Source organism: Psammomys obesus, unplaced genomic scaffold (genome assembly GCF_907164565.1).
Source record: "Psammomys obesus unplaced genomic scaffold, mPsaObe1.curated_primary_1811, whole genome shotgun sequence".
NCBI lineage: Eukaryota > Metazoa > Chordata > Mammalia > Rodentia > Muridae > Psammomys > Psammomys obesus.
In genome coordinates, this window is record NW_026592666.1 from 13,457,908 (window position 1) to 13,479,567 (window position 21,660).

The following is a 21,660-nucleotide window of genomic DNA, read 5'->3' on the forward strand; positions in this document are numbered from 1 at the left end:
TAAAGACCGGCATGGAAGATGTGGGTTGGGGCAGAGGACTCTGGGTAAGAGCAAGGCCCTTGACCCACAGGTGCTGAGCATGGCAGTGTTGCTCTGAGGGTGACATGCTCTGCATGCTCTTAAATGTTCTGAATTATAAAGTGTGGTCCCCTTTTGCGGAAAGCCCCCATTGCCGCCGCCTGGAAGTGGTGCTGGTGTCTTCCAATCCGAGTGTGGGTAACAAACAGGACTGCAGCGGAGAACACACCCCTGTGTGCTGTCCGGGTCAAGGTCGGAGCTGTGAGGTAGACAATGAGCTTATCGGAGCGGCCATGAGAAGGACACTGGGCCTTTCTTGACCTTAAGCATGCCCAGAACATTTCTGTCTCCTGTGCAGGACTGGGAAGCATTCGGGCCACTGTCAAGGAGGTCAGAAGGCAGAGGAGGGAGCAAGTGGAATTTAGAAGGGAGGAGGAGGGTTGGAGCTGTAAATGAGGAAGGCCACCCCTCACTGAGGCTCTCACTGATTTCCTGGCTGTACAGTTATAGCCACCTGTCAACGAAGTTTCTGTACAGTTATAGCCCTCTCACAGCCTTAGGACCATGGTTCTTACAGTCCAAAGACCCCAGAGCCCCTAAGTTGCTATATAAGTTCTCTGTATAAGTTCTTGTGGAAGAAGACCCCACAAACCTCTGGCATGTTAGCTTGTCACTAAATAGTAGTAAACATTCTACATCTTATCTCAAGAGATGTTTATCTATAAAAGCCTCCTATTTTCAAAGCATCAGACGTACTTAGTGCAGAGAGAGCTGGTGTTTTATATCCTGCTACTGTCAGGCTGACAGAGACCAGCTGGGTTTCCTGTCTGCCTCTGCATTCAGTCTGTTGCAATATCCCGTGATGTGCAGCTTCTGGAAAATTCCACCATGTACCTGAGAGAGAACAGGGTTTTAAAAAGGGAATAAAATGCTTTATGGTCCAACTACATCTTTTATAATATCTTTTATGAGCGTGTCCCCAGTCCACACTCTGAGCCTTCTGTTCCAGCGTGAACCCTGGGAGCCTGAGCAGCCGGGAGCCTGAGGAGGAGGCATGGTGATGGACGCATGAGTACCAGGTCTCCTGTGCTCACGCTGATGCTCACTGGTTTTCAGGGATTGCTGGAAGGCCCTGGGCTGTGTACTCACAGATGTGATTGGCTCTTAGGAGAATGTACCTTTCTGTCACTCAAAAGCTGGAATTTCTGCCAGTTAAAAGTTGGTTCGCATCAGTGGACATGGAGCGAGCTTCTTTTGGAGGTATAAAAATTAATCAAATGAGAAAATTCAAGATGCTGTGAATAAGGCTTTTCATTATATAAGCCTAGACATAAAAAAAAATTGTTTCTAAGTGGCAAAAAATTAGAAATTATTTGATAATTATAAGATAATAGCACTGTTTAAATCCAAATTGTTATAAACAAGGTGTACCTTTACTGTGAGGAAAAACTGCTTATATCCACTTGTGTGTGCTACATTGTTATATTAGTGAGCTGTTTGGAGGCTTTTATCTCTAAAAATAAGCAAAGACAAAGGCTACCAATAGCCCAGAAAGACTAAATGCTCACACTTCCCTAAAGAATCAAAGTTACTTAATTTCTTATTCTCAAGTTCCTGGGTCTTGGAATTTCTATTTTAGCTTAACATTAAATCGCATTAAAACTCAAGTTATTTTACCCCGTCAGAGCAATTATCAAGGGAGGCCTAGCGGTCTAGCGTGCTAGTGCACGCTTCCTGTTAGTATCAAATGAAGCTGCCTACACGTGTGGAGGAGCCAGGACCCTGAGGACAGAAGCCGCGGCAGAGACGGAGAAAGCCTGGGAGAGCTTCTCAGTGGTCCTGGACAGCAGGACTTCCCGCTCTGCTGCGTGTACGGGCAGCACGCTATTATTCGAAGGATGGGTTCAGCTGATGATGACGTGTAAGACATGACAACTCTGGAAGTGATCTGTGGGTCTTGACACCGCGTCATCACAAAACACAGGCAACAAAGAGGGGAACTGCAGCTCTGCTAGATGGATGCTGGCGAGGCACCAGCCTGCTGGGAGTCCCGTAGCTGCCATCCTTACACCTTCTGACAGGAAATACGACACCTGTGCATTTCTTACTGTCTGGACCCCCCCCCCCCCCCAAACCCTCCTCACTTTCCTGAGGTATCAGCCCAGGGAAACCCATGCTCCTCCCCCCACACGTCCAGACTCTGTACAGGAGCAGATTTTAATTAATTATTTTTAATTATCTCATGCTTGCTCGTGTGTATGTGTGTGTGTGTGTGTGTGTGTGTGTGTCTGTCTGTGTGTGTGTGTGTGTATGTGTGTGTGTGTGTGTGCGCGTATGTATGTCTGTGTGTGTGTGTGTGTGTGTGTATGTGTGTGTGTGTGTGTGTGTGTGTGTGTGTTAGGGGCTGAGCACAGGAGCACTGGTGCCTGCAGAGGCTGAGGCCACAGATCTCCTGGAGCTGGAGTTGCAGAATTTGTGATCCTCCTGATGTGGGTGCGGGGACTTGAACTCAGGCCCTCTGGAAGTGCTGTTAACCGTCGGGCCGCCTCAGCTCCCATGGCGGTGGCTGCGGTTTCCTCTGTGTGTGCACCTGCACCTGCATATGTGTGCGTGTGTGGAGGAAGTGCTCCTCGTGTTATTATTATTGTATTGAGAGTCTCTCTCTGACCCTGGCGGCAGCTTCCTGCCTTTCCCTCTCCCTGGGGCTCTGTATACAAGACTGTGCCAGCGAGCCTCATACTTCACATGGGTCCCGGGGACTGACCTCAGTCCCCCTCACGCTGGCACAGTGAACGCTTTTCCAGTGGAGCCATCCCTGGAGCAGGGCGTTAGAATGCAGGTGATCAGAAATGGCCATGGCTCTACGGACAAGCTGTCTGCTGACTGGGCCCTGGGAAGCTCTGCTCCTGACGTAATTTTCCATTTCAGTGAAACAATAGTTCATGGCCCCAGCAACAGACCTTTGCAGTCTAGAGAGCAGAATTAAATCCACACATGCTCATAAATACAGATGCTGTCTGAATGCACACGGCTCATCACTAGTCACCTGTTTGTTCTCACAGCAGAATATCTCGCTTCGGGGTGTTTGATGTGTAACCTGCAGTCAGTCACTTAGAGAGACTCGGGTTAAGTTTCTGTATTGACAGAGGAAGTAGCTGGACGGCAGAGGAGCAGCTGCGGGAGACCTCCCATCCGAAGGAGAGATTCATGAGTAATGACCCTTCTGAAAGGCTGTGCTGCTTGCCGAGCTAAATTGAGTTTCCACAATTGGGACAGAATTCTCCTGACTTACGGAGCTGTGAGGCATTGTTTCTAAAGGCACAGCTTTGAGAACAAAAGGCAGAGAAACCCACCTGATCTGAGAGTCCTCCAGGTCAGGAGCAGCTCTCTGTGCTGACAGGCACAGCCATGCCGCTCTTGGCTGTCACCCTCAAGGGTTTTCTTTTTTTTCTTTTTTCCATGAGAGTGAGTAGTGCAGCAAACCCCAGGCCTGTGCTCTGTAGTAGTGTCTCTTGTTTGGGGTGGAGCTGTTGCTGAGAGCTTTCCCCTAGCTGTGAGGGTGCGCAGGCAGAGGTGAGATTCTTCATGACTGCATGGTTGCCAACAATGAAGGAAGTGCCCTATCAGGTTCTGCCCTCTACCCTTTAAATAAGATCCAGATCATAGGAACTCAAGTCATTACCCTTCCTTTTGAGGGAGTCCACCCGTTGGCGCTCAGGAGAGTACTTTGCTAATTTTTCTGTTATCAAGCATGTGGGAAGACCTACCTTAACTCACATGCCGACACACACCCTGCCGTTAAATTAAGGGTTCAATTAAGAAACAAAATTCAAATATGCACCCAGTGCCCACTGCCCTTTGCCGTCTCCCTCCCTTGGCTCTCACCACCTGCTGGCCATCAACTCTTTCCTCTCTTCTTGGTGCATGACAGGTCATAAGACCCACAAACTGCCATGAGCTGATTGCTCCTAGGAGCTGCTTAACCCATCACCATTTGATTTGTACAAGCATGTGGTGTGGGCGGGAGGAGGTGACAGAGGGCTCATTTCCATGCTCAGGGGGAAGGTGCTGCCCAGGTCATGTTGCGTTTGTGTCTAAGAAGGCTGGCATGGAGGGCAGGAAGAAGAGGCGTGATTTCTAGAAGGGCGACAGAATATCTGTGACCCAGTCTGTATGTGGCCATGCTGGGCTCTCCCTAAGGCACAAACTGCCCAGTGTGCGTTTTGGTGTTCGGAGTAGGAAAGCACATCATGCATTCGGAAGATGGGTGGAGGTTGGCTCTCACCAAGGAGCCAACTCCACACACATCTTGGGACAGGGCTGAGATGGAGCTTCTTGGAGAGGGACAGTGACAGGCTGGAGCTCCCCTCAGAAGCCTGTCACTTACAAGCCAGACTGCGCCTGGCTACAGAGGGGCTGCGCCTCCCTCCACAACGTCTCCCAGGCCATTGAGCCTCCTCTGTCCCTGCTACTGCAGTAAACTGTGCACTGCAGAAGTCAGGAGCCGCTGGGCTGCCAGTGCAGCCGGGCATGCCACAGGCACAGCAAGCTTTCAGAGCAAACAGTCAAGATGCTCTGGTCTCCACCCAAGCTCTGTTGTTGCATTTTCTTCTTTTCTTATTTGAAATGATCACACACACGTCTCAAACTCAGGGACGTGTCCTTTGTGCTGTTGATTCTTTTAGGTGGCTTTTAATATTGATCGAGATGAGGGAAGAGTGGAATTGGAATTGCTTATTAAGCCAGCCTCTAAACCATCAGGGTCTGCAAGTGGGCCCGCCTTGGGTGCAGTGTGGCTGAGCAAGCGGCTGATTCTGTGAAGCTTGTCTCAGGGATGAGTACTGACTGGCTTTGTTCCCATCAGTCTGAGTTAGCAGGATGACTTTTGAAAAACCTGTTTTGCCTTTTGGGTTGAGCAGTGCAGTGACTCTGACAGGCAAGGAGCATCTTGGAGAAAGTCCATGTTTCTCATCATTGGGATGAGTATATTTGACATGCTGTTAGCCATGTGGAGGAGTGCTCTGACCTCTCATCCTTTACTCTCCTCCTTCCTCCATGTTCATTCCTCCTTTCCTCTCCCCTTCCCTCCTTCCTCCCTTCCTTCCTTCCTCCCTCCCTCCTTCCTTCCTTCCTTCCTTCCTTCCTTCCTTCCTTCCTTCCTTCCTTCCTTTTCTTCTTCCTTTCCTTCCCTTCCTTCCCTCCCTCCTTCCCCAACTTTCTTCCTTGTTTGTTTCCTCCCTTTCTTCCTATCTTTCCCCTTTTCACACTGAACATTGGATAATGGACCACATCATGTGCCTTAATGAAAATCTGAAGTGATAAGTGATGATACTGTTGGAGATCTTTCTAAGTCCACACAAATACCATGATCTTGGAAGATGCTGACCTCTGCCCTTTAGAGCCCTTTTCAAGAAGAGGCAGGGAAGCTTCAAGTTCTGCTTATCAAATATTTTGTCAAATTAGAAAAGTGCCTGGATTTGACCACATCCCTCTCTTCATTTGAGGTCAGGTGATGGCTTAGCATTGCTTGTGACATGGATGGTGGCATGGTGGGCTAGAGCAGGCACCTCATCTGCATCTGCTTCCACAATTTGTACAGAAATAGTATTTCCTGTATTCTTGCAAATCTCCTTCTCCCTCTCTCCCCTCTCTCCCTATCCCTCTTTCTGTCTCTCCTTCTCTCCTTGTCTCCCTCTCTGTCTCTCCCTCTGTCTCTCTCTCTCCCTTGTTCTCTCTCTTTCTCTCTCTCTCCCTCCCTCTCTTCTCTTCTCTCCCTCTCTTCCCCTTCTCCCTCCTCCTTTCTCCCTTTCCCCCTCCCTCTCCACACCCTGTAGGTGAAACAGTCCTAATCGTGTTTAAAGAATTGATTTTTGCAGGCAGCTGTTTCCCAGAGGTGAGAAGCAGCCTGTGCTCCAGCCTGGGCTATGTGATAAGGTGGTTTAAATGAGTAAGTTTCACACTTGCAAGGTTTGGCAGGGAGCAGCAGGCCTGTGGGGATGCTGAGATGCTGCTGCAGGAGCATCGCCCAGCAGGTGCAGTTTCATGTCCTCAGAGGCTGCGTCTTCCTCTTTGGCTCTATCTGTGTCCTCAGTTACACTGTGTAGGGCTGGTTGGAAGCCTTGCCACCGCTGTCTCACCAGGGGCTGGATGGAAGCCGGTTCACTGCAGTTTCAGGTGAGGGAGGGAGGAGGGTTGAGAAATTGTAAGAGACTGCTCTCTAAATACACCTAAGGGGACAGCTCTTGAGGACTGTTGGGAGCTCATGTAAATTCTCAACTAAGTGACCAGCTTCCAAAACATCCATAGTGAGTCACAAGTCAGTTCCTGATCAATGTTATTTACTCATGAAGCCTGGGCTCAGCATTTTGCTCTACAGTCTCAAGTGGTCTATTTCACTTTTCTACAATTGTGTGCTCCCCTCAAAGGGGTCTCCCTGATTCACAGAGTGGCCAGTTTTCATTAGCTTTAGACAGATTGAGAACCAAGTTAGTTGTCAATCACGTTTTTAAGAATCGCTTCAAAAAGAGATGGTGAAATCTTTGGCTGTGCTAAACTCGAGCCCAGCGGCTAGCCCACAGCATGATGGCTTTGTCTGGTTGGTGAGGGGTGGGCAGGGGTCCAGCACAGCTCTTGTGCTCATCTGGATTGCAGAGGTTGTGGGAAGCATGCAGCAAGGTCTGTCTGGAGAGTCCGGTGAGTCCACCGCCAGCTCCAGTTCTGGAAGAAACCACCACGCAAGCTTACTCCTGCTTGCATGGTTCATGACCTCTCTTTCCCTTTCTTATTTATGAAGGACAGGGCCAGTGGCATTCACTGTAGGTATCAGGGAGGAATGGAAACTTGTTCCTTGTTTAAATGATTAAGCAGAACATGGAACATGGAGGTGCTTTACACAGTCCTGCTGTCTGCTTGTGAGGCCAGCTCGTGATGGGCGTCATACCCAAATTTTACTTTAAAAACAAAAAAACAAAAAAACAATCACACAATGCTCATTTCAGAGTCTGTTTTTTTTTTTTTTTTTTTTTTTTTTTTTTTTTTTTTTTTTTTTTTTTGTATCATGGCTAAGTTGCTATCTTGCTTCAACATAAAGATAACTAGAAGTTTCTTGGCATTGGCAGTTAACCCACAGGCTTGAATGGGTGGAAAACATGGCCTATTATTCTCTTGACTCAGAAAAGTGCTCCAAAGCGTGCAGCTCAATAAACTCTATCCCTGGGGCTCACTTTGGAGACCTGGAATCTGTCTGGGCCAGCAAAACATCAGCAGGGAAGCTACAGAAGACCCTTTCTCAACAAACAGACAAGCAACACAAGCAAGAGGCTGGGGAGATGGCCCAGTCAGTGAAATGCTGACTGCACACGCATGGAGGCAGCTCAGATCCCTAGCATCCACACAAAAGCTGGCTGTCGCAGCATGTGTCTGGAACCCCGACACCGAGGCGGAGAGAGGGAGATGGCCGAAAGTTACTGGCATGGCCAAGTTGGTGAGCTTCAGCTTCACTGAGAGACCTTGTCCCCAAAAATATGGTGCAGAGAAACTGAGGAAAAGAGCAGACATTGACCTTTGACCTCCATGTTCACACACATACACATGCATGTGTGTCTGTCACACACTTGTGAGGATATCATGTGTCACCCCCCCCCACATTGCTTGCTATGGCATACATGGGCTTGACTATACAGATAAAAAGAGTATGAAGTGTTGCAGTCAAGCTTAAGGAAACAGGAAGGAACACGGCACTTCAGGTCTGGATGCTGCCCCTCCAGCCACTGAGCACATCTAGACAGAAAAGACACCCTGCTGCCTACAGAGCTCAGGGTCAAGTTGATCCTGCGTGAGCACTCTCTGACACACTGAGGGAATTCTCCATGGAGAGGTTCAAGTGGCTCCCTAGCCAGACTCCAATGCTACCCAGACAAGCGCTTTCCCAGGAGAAACTGAAAACCTCCCAGGTCAGGAACCATTCGGCACAGGAAGAAGCCAGATGAAGGGAAAATGAAGGAAATATTAATTGGGTACGCATCAGTTTCCCAACCGAGGCTCAGAAAGCCTGTCAGCTATTTTTGTTTTAATGAGCTTGGCGGAGACTCCTGGATCCCTGCAGCTTCGGCTTTATTTGATTTCTTGCTTAGATCGCACCTTGTGGTAGATTAAAGATGGCTACCAATTATCTGCTACCTGGCAAAGCTTGCATCTGGGCAACTCATCAGCTCCTGAGATGCCAGTGAGATGGATGTGCTTAGCTTGTGGGCCCGCCTCAGGATCCCTGTTTGAAAGGTGTCCGTGGAAAAAGTCAGGTAACATACAGGAGCCCCTTACCTCGGACCCAGGCTCTGAGGAGGCCCAGGCTAGCCGTCTGAGGTGGCCACGTGTGTACTGACCACCTGCTCATGGCTATCCCAGCCACGGATACAGGGCTACAGTCAAGAGCCCTTCAGAACGCTCACCTCGCTCCTCTCCTCCCCCCATCCCTCTCTGCCCTTCTCCCTCCCCCTTTCCTCTCTCTTTCCTAGTCTCCTCTCCCTCTCCTTGTAGCTTTCCTTCTCTTCTTTTGCTTCATTCATTCATTTACTCCTTCATTCAATATTCCCTTATCTACTGTGCACTACATTCTATAATCAGAGATGATGATATTGAAACACGCACACACACGCACACACACACACACACTCACACTCACGCACGGGTGTGTGTGCATGCCTGCATAGAATGTGTAATAGCAACAGGACCTCTTGTGGCCCCAGGAAAACACTGGGAATGCTGCGAAGAGATACCCTAAAACGCTTCTCCTGTTAAGGGACTATCTGCAAAGACTGTGGTAGAGCTGAGGGGACACAGAGGAGAGAGTGTGCCCTCTGGGACTTACCATGAGGCCCATGGGAGACTTCGGGGCCTGAGGGTGTCGGGATTGTCTGGGCTCTGGTCAAGGAGGGCGCTGTGGCTACACCACAGAGCCCTGTGTGACTGTAAGGTACGGCGTGTTCACTAGGATGCCAGTTTCAGATAAGCTCGATGCTTTTAGGATATACTCCATACAGCCTTGGGGTATAGTTCTATCAGAAACACTTTACATCAGAAGTGAAAACTTTAGCAGACATTCTGCACTGTGTCTGGGAGCCCCAGGTTAGGGTGAAGACAATGAATGGATGTTTCTGTTAGGAGGAACACAGAGAGAGCCCTGGGGAGCTGGTTACACAGAGGGCCGAGGAATGGTTGTGGGCCCAGAGAGCCCAGGGGAGTTGGTTACACAGAGGGCTGAGGAATGGTTGTGGGCCCAGAGAGCCCTGGGGAGCTGGTTACACAGAGGGCTGAGGAATGGTTGTGGGCCCAGAGAGCCCTGGGGAGTTGGTTACACAGAGGGCCTAGGAATGGTTGTGGGCCCATAGTCTGTGTTTACTCCCCACAATGCACTTCTCTCTCGGCCTTGGGCCAGGCCACTCTGATTAAACCGTGAAACCATTTGTACTAATGTCTGCGTGCTCACAGGGATGAGGCAGGGATGGCAGTGTCACCTAATCCCAGAAAACCCCACTTTCTCGTGTGTGGACCCCAGGCTGCAACGCACACGTGCGTATCTGTGAGCAGCTGTAGGCAGGGTCTAGAATAGCGACACAGGGTAGCACCAGGTGATGGGCAAGAGCACACAGGCCCTAAAGAGGGCCTAGAGATAAGGGCTTTTCTGGTTTTAACCCTGTCATGTTTGTTTTCTTTTCCTGTCGGTAGGTGTAAACATACACTGGATAGTGAAAATGTGCAACACTGGTGAAACTCCACCGTTTCTGAATGGCTTTCAGACTGTTCAGAAGTTTATTGAGATACATGGAGTAGTTTTGGACTGGACAAGTGTTCATTTAGAGGCTACGTTAATCTAGTGGCATGATGTTTCTTTGAAGTTATCTATCTATCTATCTATCTATCTATCTATCTATCTATCTATCTATCTATTTAATGTGCGTGCGTGTGTGTGTGTGTGTGCCTGAGTGTATGCATGTATATGATGTGTACGCTACATGATGTTTTATTGGTGAATTCATTACAATAAAGTGACTATAATACATAAAATATAGCATATAGCCCATAATATATAATATACAATATATATGTATAGGATATATATTATATGTGTAATATATATATATATATATATATATATATATATATATATATATATGCAAGGGTGATTATCTTTCTACATAAATAAAGCAAAGAAGCAGGTGAAGCCAGGCCAGGGGTGACATACTTTGTTTTGAACTATGTGATGTCCCTGACTGGCTTCATACGCTTGAAGGAAGACACTATCAGGTGTGTTTTGAAGGGTGACATCCTGATATTTCTAGAGCCTTACTGTGTCCCTGTACAGATGAAGGCGTATTCCTAGCATTCACTTCGAGCCTGTCATCCCTCCTGAAGGGCTAACCAGGAACGGAGGGAGGTGACAGAGGAGCAAGGCAGCCCAACCAGTAGACCCTCACGGATTCCAGGCAACTGGGAAATGGAGAGAAGGGCAGAGAAAAATGTTATCCCAGCAGGCCAGGTTCCTCAGAGCAGGGAGGAGGCAAAGGAGTTCCAGCTGGGTCAGGAGCCCATAGCTGGCATGCTCCCGCTGAAGGGGTCTGTGGGTAAGCTGTGGGGGCTCACAGAGAGGCGGGAGATGTGGCTCTGTCAGCTGCCACAGCAACCACTGCAAGCCTCACAATGACCTAGCATGTTCGTGGCACTGGTCCCCCCCCCCCCCCAGTCTGCTGTGCAGGGAAGAGATGCTAACATTAGCTTGACCTTGTTGGGGAGGATGAAGGAGCCATCTGCTTTCCTTTGGGTCCTTAGCTGGCTGAGCTTTAGAGCCTTGATTTAAACTTCTAATTAAACTGGAAGATCTGCAGCTTAAAGGCATGATAAATGACCATATCTTCCTGTTAATCAAATATGTCTTCTTTTAATCTGAGCCCTCCTCGCTGTGTAACTAAGAAAACAGTTTTTCTCTATACCATGACGAGGAAAGAAGGACTAGGGCCTCTTTTATTATAAATGATGTCTGGAAGGTTAAGGAAGAAAGAGTAACAGAGGTGGTCATTGAATTAAAAACGAGCAATTTATAAATTACTTTCCCAGCATTAATTTGAAGGTATTTATTAATATTGTTAGTTTCAAAAACTATGTTGATAGTCTGTCTTTCACCATTTGCTCCTCTGCAGGTAGATTATAAATCTCTTTACCCCTGTGCAGCCCTCTCCTTATGGCACACTGGGGTGACTCTTTGTCCCTATGCCATCAGGCTGGGTGGTACCATCATGTGCAAGAAGACTCTAGTGCACATTTTTGATTTCCCAGGTGATAGCCCAGTCAACAGAATGCTTGGCCGGCAAGTGTGAAGAGCTGATTTCTGTTTCCAGAACTCATGTGAAAAAGCAACAAAGCCAGGCTTGGTAGCGCTCATTTTAATCTTGGCTCCGGGCAGTGGAGACATTGCTCGGATGGACTGAGATCAAGAAACAGAGGTGTCAGCTCACGTGGGTTTAGAAAACATGCCCACCAATCATGACTACTACGTGTGCCATTGCTATTTCTGTGTGGTGACTGCCCTCTTTGGTTCTCTGAGCACATCCTTCCCTCCCCACCATTGCAGACCCTGCTGGTAGTTGACAATGGAGCCGTGACAGGGCATTCATTTAGAAAACAGTCTCTTTGGATATCAGAGGTAGTTTTGATGTGGTGCTGATGGGAGCAGGGTGAGTTTTGTTCTGGCAGTCTCCACTGCAGCCAGCTCACAGAGCCTGTGTTTCCCAGAAAACCTGCAAGCATCAACAGGGTCTCCCCGCCAACCCCCGCCTCCACACAGCATCACCCAGTGTTTGGACCACAATTAGCTGGTGATTTCTTTTTCTTCCATCTTCTTGTGGACTGAGGGCTGCCGTGTGTCAGAGCAGACACAAACCTTTTGGCAGTTTGAATTGATAAGTGCTCGGCAAAGTGCAATTTCCCACCAGTCCATAAAACAGAAAGGGTTTTTATAGTGAGCTTGGGTGATGTTCTGGGACACCAGAAATGGCTTGTGAAGTCGATTGTTTTTACTGATTATCAGGCACCTGCTGGTCACTGACAGAGCCCTGGTGGCTCTGATCTCTGCAATCATTTTCTAAGACTTTCTCAGATGCAAATGTTCAGCACAGACCTTTTCCACGGTGCAGGTGTGTCTCAGCAGACAGCTCTCAAGTCCCTCGTTCCTTCTTTGGTCATGCCCCTGACTACAGCAGGCCAAGCCTGCTTGCTCTGAGGTCTGGCCAGACCACTGCATCTGACTCTCAGTTTTCACCCAAAGGGCATCGTGTCCCTGGAGCCCAAAGGTTTGTCTGTTAATTCCACGCCACGGCAAGCTGTTTTGGACTCCCCTGTGACAAACCATCGTGTTCCTCATCTCCACTGCCCACAGTGGGGCCATGCTTCCTCCTCTCTCATTCCAACACCATATGAGTCTGTGGCTGGCTCCCCCTTCTTCTCAGAACCCTCTAGACTATTTTAATTCTCCCATTCTTATTTTCATGAGTATGTGTGGTACACGCATGCATATGCGTGTATACGTTTTTATGTGTGAGGGCACATGTATGTCACGCATGTATGTATGTGCACGTAGAGGCTCAAGGTTGATGTCAGCAATTTCCTCAGTTTCCCTCCACCTCACTCATCCAGGCAGAATCTTCCAGTCAAGCACAGAGTGCGGTGCTAGGGCTGGTCCGGCAGCCAGCTTGGGTAGGTCCTACTGTACTCTCCAAGGTTAAGATGATAGGTGAGCCTCTGCACCTGCCATTTTATCTGGGCCTGGCGCTCCAAACGATGCTTCTCTTGCCAAGGTGGTAAGTACGTCAGCTGCTGAGCCATTTCCCAGGCCGTGAATTCTTTTTATCTTTCTTTCTTATACATTAAAAGAATGTTAGATATGAGCCAGCAGAAGAGATATGGCAGAGGCAGTGGGGTGGGGGAGAGAAGGAACGCTGAGCAGTGCTGTCGTGGAGCGCATAGTCACAAATGGTTATTTTGTAAGCATTTCAACAAAACGGGAAATGGGAGACTTCAGTCAAATTTTTTAAAAGAAAAGTTTGTTACTTTTATACAATATATTTTAACCATATTCTTTTTCCTCCCTAGCTCTTCCCAGATCCCCTGCCCAACTTCATGCTCTTTTTCTTTTTTCTAAAAAACTTAAACCAAACCCCAAACAAAATAAAACAAAAATGCACAGGTAAACATTCTCTCCCTCTGTCTCCCTTTCACTCTCTGTCTCTGTCTCTCTCTTTCTTCCTCCCCTCTCTCCCTCTCCCCACCTCTCTCCCTCCCTCACTGTCTCTGAGTTTTGTGTTTGGCTTTGTGTTCGCTGGCATTTTTGAGCCTAGGGTCTGTCCTGAAGTGTGTTGATCTACACGGAGACACTCCATTGAAGAGAAGTGGCTTTCCCGCCCCAGCAGGTTTCAGTCCCAAATAGCTTCCTGGCTAGAGGTGGGCCTTTGTGCCGGTTTTCCCTTCTCTGTGCTGGATTCTGTCTGTAGTAAATCAACTTGTAGTAAATCACCTCCCAATGACACGCTGTTGCAGCCATCACCCCCAATGACACACTGCTGCAGCCATCACCCCCCAATGACACACTGCTGCAGCCATCACCCCCCAATGACACACTGCTGCAGCCATCACCCCCCAAAGACACACTGTTGTGCCTGTCAGCCAGTGCATGTGTGAACCCTCATAGACAAGCCACTTACAGTGGGTGCGAATCAGCCCAGGGACCCACGGACCCCGAGCACTCAGCACTACATGGGTGGTCTACCAGTCCCTCCTGTTCAGGGATCCGTGGGGAATTACAAGAGCCAGACTGTGAAGGCCAGAGGTGAGGCACGACTCCAAGGAATCGTTCCTGTTTGTATACAACAGGACCGACAGATGCACCCATGCACCCAGAGAGGCCTGAGAGCATGCAGGAAAAGTCAGTTGTTTATCTGCGAAAACCAAGTTTCCAACTAGCTGATGCTCACTGTGGAAAGAGGTTTTCTTTTTTCTCTCTGGACATTTCCCCAATGGCTGCTGGCCCATGACCGATACTCAGGTGAGCACAGAGGTAGACAGCCATGCCCCGCATGTCACGGACAGGGCCTCCTCTTGGGGTGGTAGTTAAGACAGCTGCAGCTGAGTCGCCGCTGCTGTTTTCAGCCAGAGAATCCCGATTCCCTTTTGTAATGTCATAACTGTGTGGCCTGGCAGCTTGGCTCTAAGCCTCAGGAAGAATGCGCCTGTGGCGACCACTCTCTGCCTGCTCCAGTTTCGGTTGTTGGTCCCAAGTGAGAATTACTTGTTGAAAGACTGTCATTTGTCTCTTTTACTGATGTCTTAAATTGTGGCCTGTACAAAAGAGCAGACGTGTAATTTTGAAGTTAGCGGATAGATATGCTTGTGGGAGAGCACGACAGGGCCTTAGAAGGCATTGTGAGCCATGCACAGGTATGTTTTATTCCGTCTCAAGTCTCATAGTTGAACAAACCCACAAAATTCTGCCAATTATGTGTCTGGGGTGGAAATAGCCCTTCGGTCACCCTGGTCACTCCCAGTGGGTAACTGTAACTTCCCGCTGTACCTTTCCAGGTTTAGCTGAAAATGACTCTCGCAAAAGGTGGATTGCCACTGTTCTTGGGAGAAGTTTCCATTCTATAACACACTAATGCCAGGTGCTTTTTCTGTCTAAATTGCAACCCTTGCCAGTTCCTTACCGGCCCCTGGGCACCTGCAGTCCAAATGGGTACTCCAGTGCCTACACACTAGACGGAAAGGCTCCTGTTACCTCTGCTGATATTTATGTTGCTTTAAGAGATGGTGTTTTACCAGTCTGTTGAAAAACATGGCTCTAAGATTTTAAAATTTATTTTTTATTGTATGTATGTGAATAGTTTGCTTGCGAGCATGTCTGTGACCACATGCACACATTTTTGTGGAGGCCAAAAGAGGGTGTTAGATCCCTTGGAACTGGAGTTACAGATGTTGCTAGCCACCATGTGGGTGCTGGGAATTGAACCCAGGTCTTCTGGAAAAGCAGCCAGTGTTCTTAACCTCTGAGCCACCTCTGCAACCTCCTGACACAGATTTAAAACAATTTAAACCATAGAGCTTTGGGTCACGTTGCCTAATATGTTAGTTTATTTTCTGACATCATGATAAATAGCACAGTGAAAGTAACTTGAAGGAAAGGGTTAATTTCTGGTCACCACTTCCAGGTACACTCCATCATTGAGGGGAGTTAGGAGTTTAAGCCTGAACTTAAAACAGAACTGCGGAGGAGAAGAATGATGCTTCTAGCGCATTCCCTGGCTGAGGCCCAGCCAGTGTCATTACACAGCTCACACGCATGTGCCTAGGTGTGGGCTCACTCACAGTAGGCTTGGACCCCCACACTAATCATCAATCAAGACGACCTGCCACAGCCACGGCCACAGCCAGTCTAGTCTGATGTGGGCAGTCCTGCAACCCAGCTCTTCCTACGTCAGGCCAGGCTTTGCCAAGTTAAGAGAGAAACCTAGCCAGTAGCTGATTAGGAGATTTCTCTCTTTCTGGAATTCCTGAAAGGACTGAGATAACTCTGCTTTTTCTGCTTTGGTCTATAAGAATGCTGCAGACAACAGGCTTCAATGGCACTCTCGGGGATAGTCCGCAGGTCACACTGCACGAGGGCTGAGGTAGCTGGTTCTCCTTTGTCAGCCTCTGCTCCCGTGTGAAAGAAGCGTGGAGCTCAGCAGCCCTGGGAAAGCAGGGGTGCACATCTGCCTGGGACTGCTTATGGAAAACTGTTATGTGCTGCTTAAAGCCAGCTCTAAGACTGGCCAATCTTACTGATGCCAAGTTGCCTAGAGGAGCATTTCATTTCTTCTAGGTTTTAGTTTTGCTTTATTTACTTGTGTGTGCCTGTGCTGTGTGCACATGTGTGAGTATGTATGCATGGAGGCCAGAAGATAACCTGAAGTGTTATTCTTGGGACACATTGTCCGCTGTTTGTTTGCTTGTTTGTTTATAGGCAGCATCTGTTCCACTGGCCTGCTTCTCATGTAACATGTAGGCTAGCTGGCTGGCCAGTGGCCTCAGGCATCTGTCTGTTTCTACCCCTCCCACGCCAAGATCACGAGCGCACGGCCCTCTTCTGACTTTTGTTTTCAAGGTGTGTTCCTGTGCTTGTGAGGTGAGGTGAGCTGTTGGCTGACTGGGCCCTCTGTGGAGCCCTAGTCTCTCCTTCTTCATTTTATAATATCTGGACCTACGTTCCTGGGACCTAGAACTAGGCCTAAGTTCCAGGTGACCCATCTCTAAAGAGTGGTTTCCACCTAGTCAGCTGGTGTTTGTCTGGGCTCTTAAGAGAGCCTTGCAGAGGAATAATGCTCAGATGTCTTTGTTTCAGATGTAGGCCAGTGGAAGTGTGTAGCTGTGACCGGGAGCCCAGAGCGTGATGCTCAGTTGCCAAGGACAATTTCTGGTAGTGGCTACCCATCTTTGCATGGAAAGAAATGTGTATTATTGATCCAGCTCCTATCATTGTCCTTCTGTATCACTGCACAGATATTCAGCCGTGTTTATTGTTTTAAGAATCCACAGAGAGGGCAGACATTTTCACCGTGACGTCAACTTCTGCCTTCTGCTTCATCAACACATACAGAAGCAGGTGAGGTCTGAGGCTGGTGAAGGTCCCAGTGAGGTGCCCTCAGCTATGCTCAACCCTGATGGCCTTGCCTCCAGCTACTTTGCATAGCCTCTTTCAGAACCACTTAGAGATTTGCACCCGAAGGCAAATTCCGAATACAATGGGCTCATCTGTATGCATCCAAAGAGGACAGTACAGTAATCTTTGACAACGTGCAAAGAAAAACAGCTCTCTAGCTGGGTTAGAAGCAGCTGAAAAGCCAGGAGAGAGGTGTCCTTGGAGATAGAGCCTGACTTGGCGGCCAGGACGGCTACAGAGAACAAGGCCTCACCAGCCAAGGATGCTCTGGAGTGCACAGTTGTGAAGAGAAGGGTGCAGGGAGCAGACAGGCTGTGCTCTGCCCGGTACTCGAGGCTAGTTTTAACTGTCACATTGGTGAGCCTCTTCCCCTTCTGAGCCTTGGGTGTGCATCCTCCTTGCCCCATTTCTCCTCCTCCACCTCAAGTTCTCTGTGGACCATAAGATGGGAGAGTCACAGATACCTGGGGAATGTAGGTCTGTGTGTTTGTGAGGTCGACACGTGCCCTTTCAGGCTCATTGGTATTCTGGATTTCTGATCGCATCTGACTATTATTACTAGAGAACCAGAGAGATGTTTGAGAGAGGAACGTTTCACAGTTTCCTCCTCTGAGGCTTACATCGGGAAGTTTAGATGACAGTGAACGCTTGATGCCATAGAGACCCAGACTTGGTCAGAGAGAAAATAGTCTGAGTATTTGGAAACTGTGGGGAGAATTTACAACCGCACCCGAAGCAGAGAGAAAGGCGTCAGTGACGGTGTAAAAAGAGGCCCTTCCTAGTTACTACACCTGGCCGGCCCACTTTAGTGTCGTCAGGGCCTGGGAGAGCCGTGCTTTCAGCAGGTAGACACAGGCTGTCGTCAAGTGAGGGGAGAGCCGTGCTTTCAGCAGGCTGTCAAGTGAGAAGAGGCTGCTACACGCTGCAAGGGAAAAAGCTGGGGTGCCCGCCGCTGCTGGCTGCTAAACAGTAGGGCTGCAAAGGGAACGTTGCTGCAAAGTATCATGGGAGATGTTGCGGTCCTCAGGGCTGGACCTAGAGCCCGACACATGGCCGCAAGCATGTGGAGGTGTAGTCGTGGTCCCCTTAAAGACAGCTTTCCATCTTGAGACAGGGTCTTAAAGCTGAGTTGCTTGGGCTGGCCTTGGACAGATCCTCCTGCCCCGCCCCCTCCTGCCCCAGAGTAGCTGGATCAAGGGCCTGTACCGCCATGCCTGCCCCAACTGAGGCTCTTAGAGATGTAACAGTGAAGAAATGGCCGCCAACATTAGAAGGTGGAAAACCACACAGCAGAAGAAGAGTTTAAGGAGAAACCACCTAGCCATGTGGTGTGCTGCTGGATGTCCATTATCACCTTAAATTCAGTGTGGCCAGACACGTCATACACTGGCTGCGTCACACGTGTGAGCACACGAGGGTCACGGAGAGGCGCTGAAAGCCCAAATAACAGCAGCTCATCAAAAGGAGTCTGGAGATCAGGATCTTCCAGGGAGCACTCGTATAACTATTCTTCTTTCTTTGGGTAACTCTTCCCTCTGTGGCGCAATGTGACTGCAGAGGCACTGCCATTGCACCGTTGTCCAGCCAGCGTAAAGCAGTGGGGAAAGGGCAGGAGGAGAAATTTCAGTGCTCAAGTGGTATCAGCCAGACGTAGTTGTGCAGTCACACCCAGGGCTGGGAAGCTAGAAGCTCTTTAGATAAGCACAGTCAGGGTTTTTATCTCTAAGAAAAGTGGGCGGATGGTGGCAGCAAGCGGATATTACAGCACAAATCTGCCCCTGGGGTTTCTTGAGCACTTTTGTCCCAGCTGCTGTCTTACTGTGAGGGGCAGGGTGCTTGCCAGAGGCAACGCGCCTCTCTTGCGGTTCTCCATTTCAGTGGTTTATTGCTGACGGCAGAGAAGGAACTCTCTGAGGGGAGGAGACTTTACCACCCTAAAGGTTCTGGCACATTCTTCCCTTCAAGCTGTTCTCCACCAAGGCCCACGGTATTGTTTATGCTAAGGAGGGGAGACCCTGCCAGTCAAAGCTCAAGATCATGTCTCTATGTAATAATGTTCCTCTCCTCCACTGTCCCTGATGCGGGAGGTGAGGACAAGACCACAGTGCCAGAGTTGTGGGTTTCCATAGGGAGCACTTTATGGAGGGCACACACCTCTCACAGGATGTCTGGAGGCGCAGAGCCGGCAGGATGTAGGAGGAGGCTGTCACGTGCACCCCAGCAGGGGCCTGCAGGGACCTTCATGCGTCCTAACACAGAGCACCGGGCAAAGGGCAATAGGCGGGTGTTCCTGTGCAGCTCCAGAGAACCCCTACACCGGGTCCCAGTGCTGGCCGGAGATGGGGCCTCCGGTTTGCCTGGTACCTGGGGCCCTTACTGGATCCTGACTGCACACACTGGCTGGAGCTGACTTGGTTAGCAGAGTTCCTCCCCACGAATCCACATGAGACAATTCCTCTAGCTCAGCCTCCCCAGTGCAGGGAGGAGCCCAGAGGAGAGGGGCGCTGGGGAGCCAGCAGCCAGCTGTCATCCTAACAGCGTAGCCCAGTCCACCCGGGTAGAGCAGTGTGTGCTCAGTCCTTGTCGCTACATCCCTGACTACGTCATTTTCCAGTAAAGGGAGAGACATGGCAGACCACAGCGAAGTCTCAGAGCAGACCCGGCTCTTCCTGGTCACGCTGTTTCTCTGTGTGCTCTCAGAGCAGACCCGGCTCTTCCTGGTCATGCTGTTTCCCTGTGTGCTCGACTGTGGTCTTTGCTTTCTTTTGAACAAAGGATGAGTTTTGGTGCATACGGTGCCCTAAAATAAAGGCAGAAGCCCTGGCTTCGGAGCCTCCAGCTGCCCAGGGACAGGCTTTTTAAAGTGGTGATTAAGATAAATGGGGTTGGAACGTATGCCTTTAAGTATTAAGTCAGGACTTAAGGACACTTAGGCCATAGAAAGGGGGCAGGGCGTCTACAAGACAGGCAGAATCAGGGGAAACCCGCTGGCTGGAGCCTCGCTCTTAGCCTCCAGCCCCAAGGGGGCAGTGTGTGTGGGACAATGATGTGTTTCTTAGGATCCCACGCCACCTGGTGTCATTTTGTCATGTCAGGTCTGGGAAATGAACATGATGACAAATGAGTTTTGCCTTTCCAGTGCAAAATTATTTTTTGAGTGATGTGTCGATTGGCTTTTGGGGGCAAAAATATTTTTTTCCATTTTTTAAATTCTTTATTAATTACACTTTATTCACTTTGTATCCACCCTATGGTTCCCTCCTTCCTCCCATCCCAATCCCTCCCTTTCTCCCCCCTCTGCACGCATGCCCCTCCCTAAGTCCACTGATAGGGGAGGTCTTCTTTTCCTTTCTTCTGATCCTAGTCAATTAGGCCTCATCAGGAGTGGCTGCATTGTCTTCTTCTGTGGCCTGGCAGTGCTGCTTCCCCCTCAGGGGGAGGTATTTAAAGAGCAGGCCAATCAGTTCATGTCAGAGAAAGTCCTCGTTCCTATTACTATGGAACCCACTTGGACCCTGAACTGCCATGGGCTACATCTGTGCAGGGGTCTTAGGTTATCTCCATGCATGGTCCTTGGATGGAGTATCAGTCTCAGGAAAGAGCCCTGTGCTCAGATTGTTTGGTTCTGTTGCTCTCCTTGTGGAGTTCCTGTCCTCTCCAGATCTTACTGTTTCCCACTTCTTTCCTAAGATTCCCTGCACTCTGCCCAAAGGTTGCCCATAAGTCTCAGCATCTCCATTGATAGTCTGCAGGGCAGAGCCTTTCAGAGGCCCTCTATGTCAGGTTCCTGACTTGTTCCCTGTTTTCTTCTTCTTCTGATGTTCATCCTCTTTGCCTTTCTGGATAGGGATTGAGCATTTTAGCAAAAGTCCTCCCTTTTGATTAGTGTCTTTAGATGTACAGATTTTAGTAGGTTTATCCTATATTATATGTCTATATGAGTGAGTATATACCATGTGCATCTTTCTGCTTCTGGGACAGCTCACTCAGGATGATCTTTTCCAGCTCCCCCATTTTCCTGCACATTTTCTTGAGGGACATTTGGTCCCATGATGGCTTATTTCTTTTCTGTCAATGCCTGCACATTTGCACACACTTGACCAGCTAAGGACACACTATTGGGAGTCAGGGGTTATGTAGGCCAGACACAGCTCCACAGAGCTGGAGATGGCATGACGGCTCTGGGAAGACCAGAGTAAACTGTCCTTTTCAGATGACCAAATTAGGCTTCCCATCCTCCAGGAGCCAGGCCACACAGCACTGGGCAGCAGGTCTCAGGGCACCTCTATTTTAGGACAAAGAATTACTCTCCCCTGGGAAAAACTGTGTACCAAAGAAGGGGCTAGCCTGGTGTGTGGGAGTTTCCTGGAGTGGGGACTATGTTTTTGTGTGACTTAGAAAACATCACAAAGCAGGAAGTCCAGTTGCCTGCTGTGGCTAATGCCTGGCCTTGCATGTTAATCTCTGCTCCTTGCAGAGACCTGGAAAATCGCAATTGTTCATGCCAGCTGGCCCTGTGCCAGAAGCAGAGGTGGTTGAAGGAGGTGACGGGGGCTTTGTAGCTCCCTCCGGAATGACCCAGTGGTGCCTTGCTGAGGAGAGACCCAGAGGTGCCTTGCTGGACCTCTGCATGCCCCATTTTTATCTTTTGAGAACACTTTGCCATTTTTTAAAAATGGGTACTTCATAAAATACAGTGTTCAATGTTCAGTGTCAGCACTGTAATCTGCCTATGTGCATAAAGTTCTTTTCATTATTAATTTTAGTTTTGGAGAGGAAGAAGACTTTGTCTTCTCCACACCGGCTGCCTTATGGTCTCATCCATTCTGAGGCTTAAGGAATTAAAACCCTCCATTTCTTCCTTCCTTCCTTCCTTCCTTCCTTCCTTCCTTCCTTCCTTCCTT

General features: G+C 49.1%; 1 protein-coding gene across 1 annotated transcript in view; it reads left to right on the forward strand.

The window, feature by feature from the left end:
* Window positions 1-21,660, forward strand: part of Pcp4 (Purkinje cell protein 4) — a 55,000-nt gene that overhangs the window by 25,135 nt on the left and 8,205 nt on the right. The window lies entirely within an intron of this gene.